Here is an 8,980-nt window from a genome sequence, read left to right as displayed (position 1 = left end):
GGAGAGCACTGTGGGAGGGCAGCCAGGAGATTTAGGCCTTGCCATCAATGGAAACACAGGGACAGGTGTAGGCCAGGCCACCAAAGCGGACACGGGGGAAGTTGTAAAATCGGGGCCTTTGACAGGGTACCAGAAGTAGGTTGGGCTGCTGAGGTGGAACAAGATGTGGGCCTGACTGTCCAAGAATTACCAGGAGTCCACTGGACACAGACAGACAACCAAGGGGCCCAGAAGAGGCAGATAGTGTCCAGGCTGCTGTCAAAGAACCAAGAGTTGGATGGACCGCCAAGGGGGTCCCTGGATTCAGCAGGACCACCGAGAGGAACCAGGAGTGCGCATGTCCTAAGATGATAAACTACTAGTCAGTTAGACAGACTGCTGAGAGGGACCAGGGGACAGCCAAACTGATGAGGGGTAGCTAAGCGTTGACCAGACTGGAGCCAGGAATTGGTAAGACAGAGCAACAGTAAGCCAGGTGAACCAGGAGTTGGCCACAATGCCACAGGGAATAAAGACTAAGGAGGGTGGACTGCCAAAGGGGAACTAGGAATAAGTTGGACAGCCAAGGGTAGCCAGGAGTTAGCATGACCACACAGTGGAGTCAGGAATCAGCTGGACAGCCATGGGAAGTCAGGAGTTGGCCAGACAGCCAAGGGAAAGCCTTGAGTTGGCAAGGCAGCTGAACGTGAACCAGCGGAATCAGAATTCAGCCAGACCACAGAAAGGTTACTGGGATTTTGCCTGACCATTGAGGGGAAACCCTTCAATCTGCAACAGGGGACCGAAGGTGCTCGGCAGGAAAAATGGGCAGGAGGTACTCAGCAGAAAAAGGGGCAGGAGGTGCTCTGTTAGGACTGTGGACGGACTTGGGGTAGAAGGTGCTCTGGCAGGACATGGGGCAGAACTGGGGCACTGGGAGGAAAGAGACTCTGAGGTACTGGGAATCCGAAGCTCTGAGGCACTGGGTAGCTGACGGTCTAGGGAGCAAAGGATCCAGGTCACCACATTTTACTCATTGTCTCCAACATTTCGACCATCTTCCTCCCCATTTTGCCTGCGTTATTACATCCAATGGAAAATCCGGTATGTGATAAATCTGCATCACCATTCTGCCTCCTTGCATTCCACATTGCATGCAAAGTGTAACAGGGGCATGTGTATCCCTTCTTCAACTTGAAATCTATAAGCACCACCTTTAACAGGAGCCAGTTGTAGAATGGATGAAGGGTTTGAATGAAGCTTTGTTTGGGCAGTGAATACATAAAAGCATTGTAAGTTGGTGACAAGTTGTCTCAGGCCACTTGCACAGTTAAGGGACGATTGTTTAAGCTTAACATAGATGGGATCCGTAACACATCTTTTGAACTATCAGTCTTCCCTGACAAGGATTGTCCAGGAGTGTCCTTTGTTCTTTAGATGTAGACGGACAGCTGAGTCCTGACCTGCTGAGTGAGCTCTATGTTGGGCCCTGCGCTTGTGAATGGTTGACTTGCTTCCTGGATGTATAAGTCCCTACATTTGCATTGTAGTGCATAAGAGACAATACTCTGCTAATGCCTGGGTCTTTTGTTCTAAGGGTGGACAATTTCAGTCTTAGCATGTTGGATGTTTTGTAACGCTCTGGAACATTTTGTTGAAGATCCCACTCAGTTTCTTGGATATTCCAAGTCTAGGATTTGATGTTTTCTTCTTCCCTGTTGCTACTGATTTCTCTAAGAGGCCTTGATGAATGCTAAGTGAGGATAGTTGCACATCTGAAGTGCCTTAATGAGATGTTTCTGTGTGTCCCTCTTTCCCTGTCTTTGTGGTTACATTATTAGCCCGATGGTGCAGGGTCCTTAAAATCCCTAACATGAATTCTAGTGAATGCAGATTTTGGTCTAAGGATGCCCTAACTTGGCAATTCATAGTGTGTCTAAACCAGCTTAACCCTCAACGGGTGACTAGCTTGACTAGTGTGAGTGCGCCCATACATGCTCAAGCATGGTACACCTTGTTACTGGCATGGCTGGCAGAGCTGAGCTTTAGCACAGTACAGTTGATTGTGCGCAATCATGAAACGTGGACAGCCTTATTAAAATAAGCCACAAAGTCAGTAAAGTTGCAGTCTTTTTCTTCGTGTTGTTGTCAGAAGTGCTAACGTGGACTTCGACCATGTGTTCCTTTTTTTTTTTTTAAGTCAGAATGTCTTGTAAACTAAGCAAGCTTGATAACATAAAAACCCTGTATGCATTGTATAATGTCAATATGTACAAGAGGTAACCACGCTGAGGCCCATTTGTGGGCAGTGTGCAGGCCAGTGTGGTAATAGTGGGGGAGTGAGGAGGAGAATTTTAAAATTCATGCAATATTTGACAGGGAGCCAGTGAAGTTGTTGAAGGACTGGAGTACTATGGTCTGTGGAGGGTGTTCTGGTGAGGATCCGGGCAACTGAAGTTTATGGAGTAGCTTGAGAGGTAGACCGGAGAGGAGATAATTGCATTAGTCTATAAGGGAGGTGGCCAGAGTATTGACAAGGATGGTGGTGCTGTTGGGTGTGAGAGATGGGGGAAGACGGTTGATATTGTGAAAGTAAGTGAAAATATGGTGAATATGATGGCCAGTTTGTTTCCTCCTAAATCATCCCAGGTAAATCTGGTGTTGCTGTCTGCTGTGTTGAGGTGTACAGCTAAAGCTGAATTGTTTTTGGATTTTTACCCTGCGTGTCTCTAACACATCTGAAAAAGTAGCTGGGAAAAAAAGTCATTTGAAAAAAGTAAATCCTCCTCAACCTCCTCCATGGAGGAGGGTCAAACAAAGGCGGGGTCATGTGTTTGTCGTTGAAGCTCTCATTGTGCTATGAAACATTTGCTACAGACCAGCATTTAATAAAACCACTCCCAAATCAGACAATATTGTACCATTTTGGCTTCTGCTTTAACTTCACCAGAGATATACTATATGACAGTCTTCTTCAAAACCATCTGGTGACAAGATACCATTTAAATAACTTCAGCTCTATGCTCAAGACAATACCGCCTGAGTGAATTTGAGAAAAACCCAGCCGTATCTGCCCCCCTTCATCAATTGTGTCTCCCCAGTGGAGTTGTTCTGCTTCCTGGGTATCTTCATTACTCATAACCTGAAATGGGACCAGAAGTTTAGGTTCTTCAACAGAAAAGCAACTGAGGCGCTGTTCCTCCTGCAGCGGCTAAAGAGGCTCAACCTGCCATGATGATTGTGTAATTGTGTGAGTCTATCGTTAACACCTCCATGTCCATCTTGTGTACTGAAGCCATCTTATAATTTGCTCTTCATAAATTGGTGAACAGCGGCAATCTGCCATCCCTGTCAGGATATGCACACCGATGAGGTCAGGTGTAGATTTTTTTTTAGAATAACCCTTCCTAACCATACACAAAGTTTAAGTGACTCCCCTGTTGTAGGAGGCTAGTCCATCACAACCACAAAAAAGGGGTAAACTCCTAAAACAATGGATTTTTTACATTCATATATTCTAATGATCCTTGTCTTGTGGTAAACGATTTTTAATATGAGGTACTTTCGTCCTTCTATGTTTATTGTTGTCTTGGCTTGTGAGGAGGGGTGTCCAGGGACGGCATGGCTCCCTTCTAATCTTAAAGTCCAGCCCAAAACTATGGTTGGCTATTTGCCTTTTCAGAGGTGGGACTTAAATTGAAATCAACTATTTAGACTGTTTAGTATTTTGCTTTACATATCAACATAGAATTGTTTTTTGTTCTTTTTGTACTTAAAATGAACAAAAAACTATGCCTGTCTATTTCCTGAGACACCTGTGGAAGAAAAGAGTCCATGAACATTTGCATGCAAAATCCAGCAAATTGTTAAATTTGCAAAGAACTCATTTGCATTGTTTTTGTGTTGAAACATTGCCAGTAAATGCATTTTTGCAAGTCAGACAGTGTGCAGGTCATGTTTGCATGCAAATTTTTTAACTACTTTAAATGTTATCTTTTGACATACATTGTGTCTTGATTCCTAAAAGAATGAAGGTAAGAAGATGTCTATGGTTCCATTCTCAGTTCCTCAGTTGGACCCTCCAGTAAAAAAAAGTCTGGAGACACCCCTGATCCTTTGGTTCCAAAACACAAGAAATATCCTTTGAACATCTCCCTCTGTTAAATGTGTTAACATTGCCAACACTTTAATCATGATAATGATGATACAAATCCAGCTGTTGATGTTTTCATGGTCACACGTAGTGAAGAGGAAGAGACTCACATAATCAGCCCCTAAACAAGAAATAATTATTTTAAGACTGTCTATATATGAGATGGGTTTTTATAGATTGTGGTGTGATTACCTTTTTATTGAAAAAGTGTCCATTATCGAATAATAAAAGCGAGAAGAAAATACATTCATTCTAAAATAATTTATTTTGACTTTACTTTTATTGCTATTTATGTTCATGAGAGACACACCCAATCAGCATGCAGACAAAAAAAACACTTTTTTTTTCACATTTTGTCAGATTTTTTCTTCTTCTAGAGATTGTTCAGTATACAAACAAAAACCAAATATCTGAAGGAAAAGATTTCGTGGTCCGGACATCTTTTTAAATCACAATATTCTTATCCTTTATTTCTTTTTCAATTGTGTAACAATCTGTTTTGTAGGCAATTATAAAAAAAGATTCAAAGTCTCAACTGGTCAGATGGGGGCACAATACAGTGCATGCATACTTTAAATGAAATGTGTTTTGAGGGCGTGTCATGGTTTTTATCAAGTAGAAATGAGCTTTGTTTCCATTTCAGTAATAGTTTAAAGGTAAATTTGACATCCGACTTCGCACTTACAGGCCAGCTAGATTAGTGCTCTTGGTGTTTTATAGTGTTTACATCGGAGCCACTTGAAAGCTGGGTTCAGCTATGTCTGTATGAGAGGCAATGGAAAAAGTGACAGTGTTTGCAGACCATGGAATTGTAAAGATCTGACCTTGTCAAACTGCTTTTACATTTGCTCTGCACATTTAATGCCGCCTAAAGAATTAAATTGTAAGTGGATACAGCGTTACATACAGGTACAAATGAAAATCAAAGAATTCTTTAAAAATGCTTCATTTAGTATCTGAAAAGTCAAGGAGACGCTCCAAAAATGACATCATCAGGACTCAGTGGAAGAGACATCAAGTTTGCCTTGTACATGTCAAACTGTGAGGAAAGGAAGCTTTTAAACGGGCAAATAACCAAGTTAACTGTATGCACATCTTGTTAACCATGTCAATTCCATGAGAGGTTTCATGAGCCCCAGGTGCTGTATTGTTTAAAGACTAAACACTTGTTTAGCCTTGCACCATTCTCCCCATTCTCATTAAAAACTGGAAGTAGCTGAGTGAGTTCATGATCCTGCAGGAGGTACCTTTTGTTATTTTGAACTACCTAATCCACGTCTGTTTTACCACAGCCAGACCTTTGAGATTAACTTTACCCTTTCCAGTTATCAAGCATTGTATCCTGTTAGTTTTTTCTTTTTCACAGATGTTGAATGGTTGATTGATTGATTGGTTAATTTAACAGTGTTTTAAGCGTTTCTGTGAAAGTGCAGGAAATATCGCTGCATTTTCAACTGTTGGAGAAAATTGACTCAATTTTCCCAACGTAGTTCCACGAAAGCTTTATAGCTTTTAAACAGCATCATAAAACAAACAAAATAATAATTAAAAAAATGTACTCGATACTATTAACACAAACTATCAAATGTTCAGAGATTAGCTTTGCCAGAGAAAGCCACACACTCAGAGAACAATGTAAAATGCTCACAACTACCTGTAGATGTCAGTAAAACAAGGGCATATAACCAGGATTTTCTCTTTCCAGCTAAGTTTAAGATCATTCGTCATTCGATGCATAAAATCCTTGAAAATGGTTCAACAGTTTTCCTCTATATTCAGCTACACTCTGCATCTTATTATTTTTCCATAGGTGCTATACTTTCCATTATTTTCATTTGTTTTACATACAATAATGTGAGTATACACAGTCACAGAGCTGTGTTGGAATCTTTCTGCTTGGTGTGCAAAGAAGTAACTCCTTAATGTGCCACTCACTTCTTAAAGTGGTGAAATCAAAATTGGGGTTGTACTAAGATACAGACATATTACAAAGTAGGCTCTTAATTTAAATGCTTTACATCTTCGCAGACACTGCTGTAAAGCAAATGCTAATATATTATTCTAACCATCTAAGCATCCGTGTGTTTGCAAGCTAGGTCACTGGTACTTGTTTATGTCTCCTGTTTTTCAGCAGCTTTGCAGCCATGCAGTGGGGGGAGGATGCAGGTGTGCACTTCTGGAACAGTCGGTCAAGATTCCTGCTGTAGAAGTTTGTTCTGGTAGCTGTCTCTATTATCACCTTGTAACTGTGTAAACATAGTAGTCGTATTTAATGTTTTGAACAAATGCACCCTCAGTGTAAGTTGTGTCCCGCTCTGTTGATGAGGATAAGTCCACCATTTCAGCTGTGTTTAAACTTGACTTGTTTCTAATTACAACGGTTTAAAGAGAGAGCTGTATGTGTGCAGAATGTAAAAGCAGTGAAGCACACATTTCCCCTCTGAGACAATAATATATACAGTCAATATCAGACTAATTGAGCTTGTTGATCTTGGGTTAGTGGCAGAGGACACGTGAGCAGCCTTTGATGTGCAGTTTCCTTTATCTTACGTAACGTAACACAAGCTAAAGACAAGAGGCTAACGACAACGATCAAATGCTAATCAAAATATAACATCGCCTGCAACTTGTTCAGAGTGCACGTTTAAAAAAAAAAAAAAGAGCTAGAGTTTCTAATCTGCTCCTGAGGTGTTTTAAACAACTGCCATGTCAACAAAGCATAAAAAAATCATATTAATTATAATAGTCTTTTAAATAGATTTCTATTCCTGTGCATGCTGCCTTTCTCCATGTCCTCCAAACATAACAACTATATGGAGGTGTAGACTAGCTGGGTTAGTTCACACCTTCAGATCTCATAAGAGACCTGCCTAGCCTTCAGGCTTATTTTTATTTCAGCTTAGCACTGCAGACTTGGTCTCGTGTGCAACAGTGTATAAGAGAAGGAAGGAAAAAAGCACAATGGAAGTGAGATTACAGCTCCCTATGAGGAGGGGTATGAATGTACATTCTGCATGTGGACAAGCCATGACAGCCTACCTTTGGTGAAAGGGTGAATCAATGAGCATAGGGACATTTCAGGGCTTAAAGAAAAAAAAAGGCAAAAAAAACCCGGCTCGCCCTCTATTGGCCTCCTTGGGAACTACAAGTTGAATACACACAAGTGATTCAACAAAATGGCTGACATATCTTTATGCTGTATAATATCAGAGGGCTGCTCAAAGCTAAGAAACCTATACCAATGTGTGGCTTGTCTAATGAATTAGATTTTTTTATAAGGCTAAGAAGGACAATGTGTGTAAAATGTCTGTCTTGTTTTGAAAGCAAAAGGAAATACTAGATACTACTAATACTAATCCATACTAGAAAAAAACACATGGCTAAAAATATGAGTCATTGTTTATCAATTTAATTATCTTGTAATTGCCTTTGCGGGTTACTACATCACCTGAGATAGGCTGCTGGACAGTTTTCTTCTGCTGTTTGCCATTTTAAATACCCTATTTTTTTTCTTTTTAAACACACATCAATAAAGAAGATATATATGTATAAGGTAACTGCACACATGCTCATCTATGATTTACCAGCAAACATAGAAAATGACAACACTGTCTTGAGTCCAGTTTGGAGGCAATTTCAGCCAGTTCTCTTGGCTCCTCCTTCTCCTCTCAAGTAACCCCTCCCCCTTTCAATTCAACCCCCCCACCCCCATTTTCTGTATCTCGCGGGCAAAATCACCCCCCTCCCCCCCAACCCCGTTTTTCCCATGCTAATGCTCTGCTCGCTGTTGTCCCGTTTTCTCCAACCGTGTGGGCTCTGTGCGGTAGTCCCCCCCCCCCACCACACACACACACACACACACTGCTGTTCGGTCGCTCCATGTAGAGGTGCCGCCGCTGCTGCTCTACCGACGACTCCTGTTAGACTCGTCACATCACGGACACTGAGACCTCAACGTCCCGGAGATTGACATACCTACCTTCAGCTACTAACCTCAACACCGCAGCCAGCTGAGAGACTACAAGGAGAGACTCAAAAACCAAAACTAAGGTTGAAAACACCACAGCAGAGACTGTCTACGGGTGGCGTAAAAAGCTCGCGGTTGTTTTTTTTCATCACGAAAAGAGGAGGAGCTTGTGCGCGAGCGGAGGAGGAGACCCAGTCGTTAAGAGTCCTCGCGCGGTTGCTCGGCTACACAGTTTATTGTGGCACAGCTCTGTAGTTTTTTCCCTCCCAAGCTGTCTGTGGAAACAATCTAGTGGATTTAATATCATTTTCTGACTGAAACATCTGTCCTGAAAGGTGGCCGAAGAGTTCCCCCGGTTGTCGGAGGCAGATCAGACTGAGCCTGGCACACATAGACATCGAAACGGTCGGCGACGCGAACGGTCGGTGAGTCGGGGTACTGCAGCTAGCATGCTAGTTAAGCAGTTTTAATTTTTTAAAACTTTACATTTATTTACTAAAAATTGATCAAATACGATCCCTGTTGGACATTTGGGTGTATTAATGAATTAGTTTAGCATTTTTTAATTCATGATTTTGTCACATCGAAGACAAATTTTTGCCAACAGGTTAGCGCTGTAGCGGGATGCGATATTATGTTAGCTAGCGCATTGGCTTATAGCCTTTATTTATTTCAATATAAATATTATTTCTATATTTTTCATTATTTTTTTTATCATTATTTATCACACACTTTGTCCTTTTTGAAAAATGTTTTTGTGTGTTTCATAATAACATTTATAGTTTATAGTTTAGTTAAATTTAGTTTATAGTTAAATTGCTGATGGATTAAGATTTTGAATTTAAATTTGTCCATTTTAAAACGGGGTAATTTATTTTAAT

At 41.1% G+C, this 8,980-nt stretch overlaps 1 protein-coding gene across 1 annotated transcript in view; it reads left to right on the top strand.

The window, feature by feature from the left end:
• Window positions 1-7,892: 7,892 nt before the first annotated feature.
• The window catches only part of atf7ip (activating transcription factor 7 interacting protein), a 29,828-nt gene continuing 28,740 nt past the window's right edge, over window positions 7,893-8,980 (top strand). Inside the window, exon 1 of the mRNA XM_079337255.1 lies at window positions 7,893-8,524. The gene's annotated coding sequence lies outside the window, so the exon portion shown is untranslated. The remainder of the gene's footprint in view (window positions 8,525-8,980) is intronic.

This window comes from Symphodus melops (assembly GCF_947650265.1).
Source record: "Symphodus melops genome assembly, chromosome: 2".
Lineage (NCBI taxonomy): Eukaryota > Metazoa > Chordata > Actinopteri > Labriformes > Labridae > Symphodus > Symphodus melops.
This window is presented reverse-complemented; position numbering and strand designations above follow the sequence as displayed.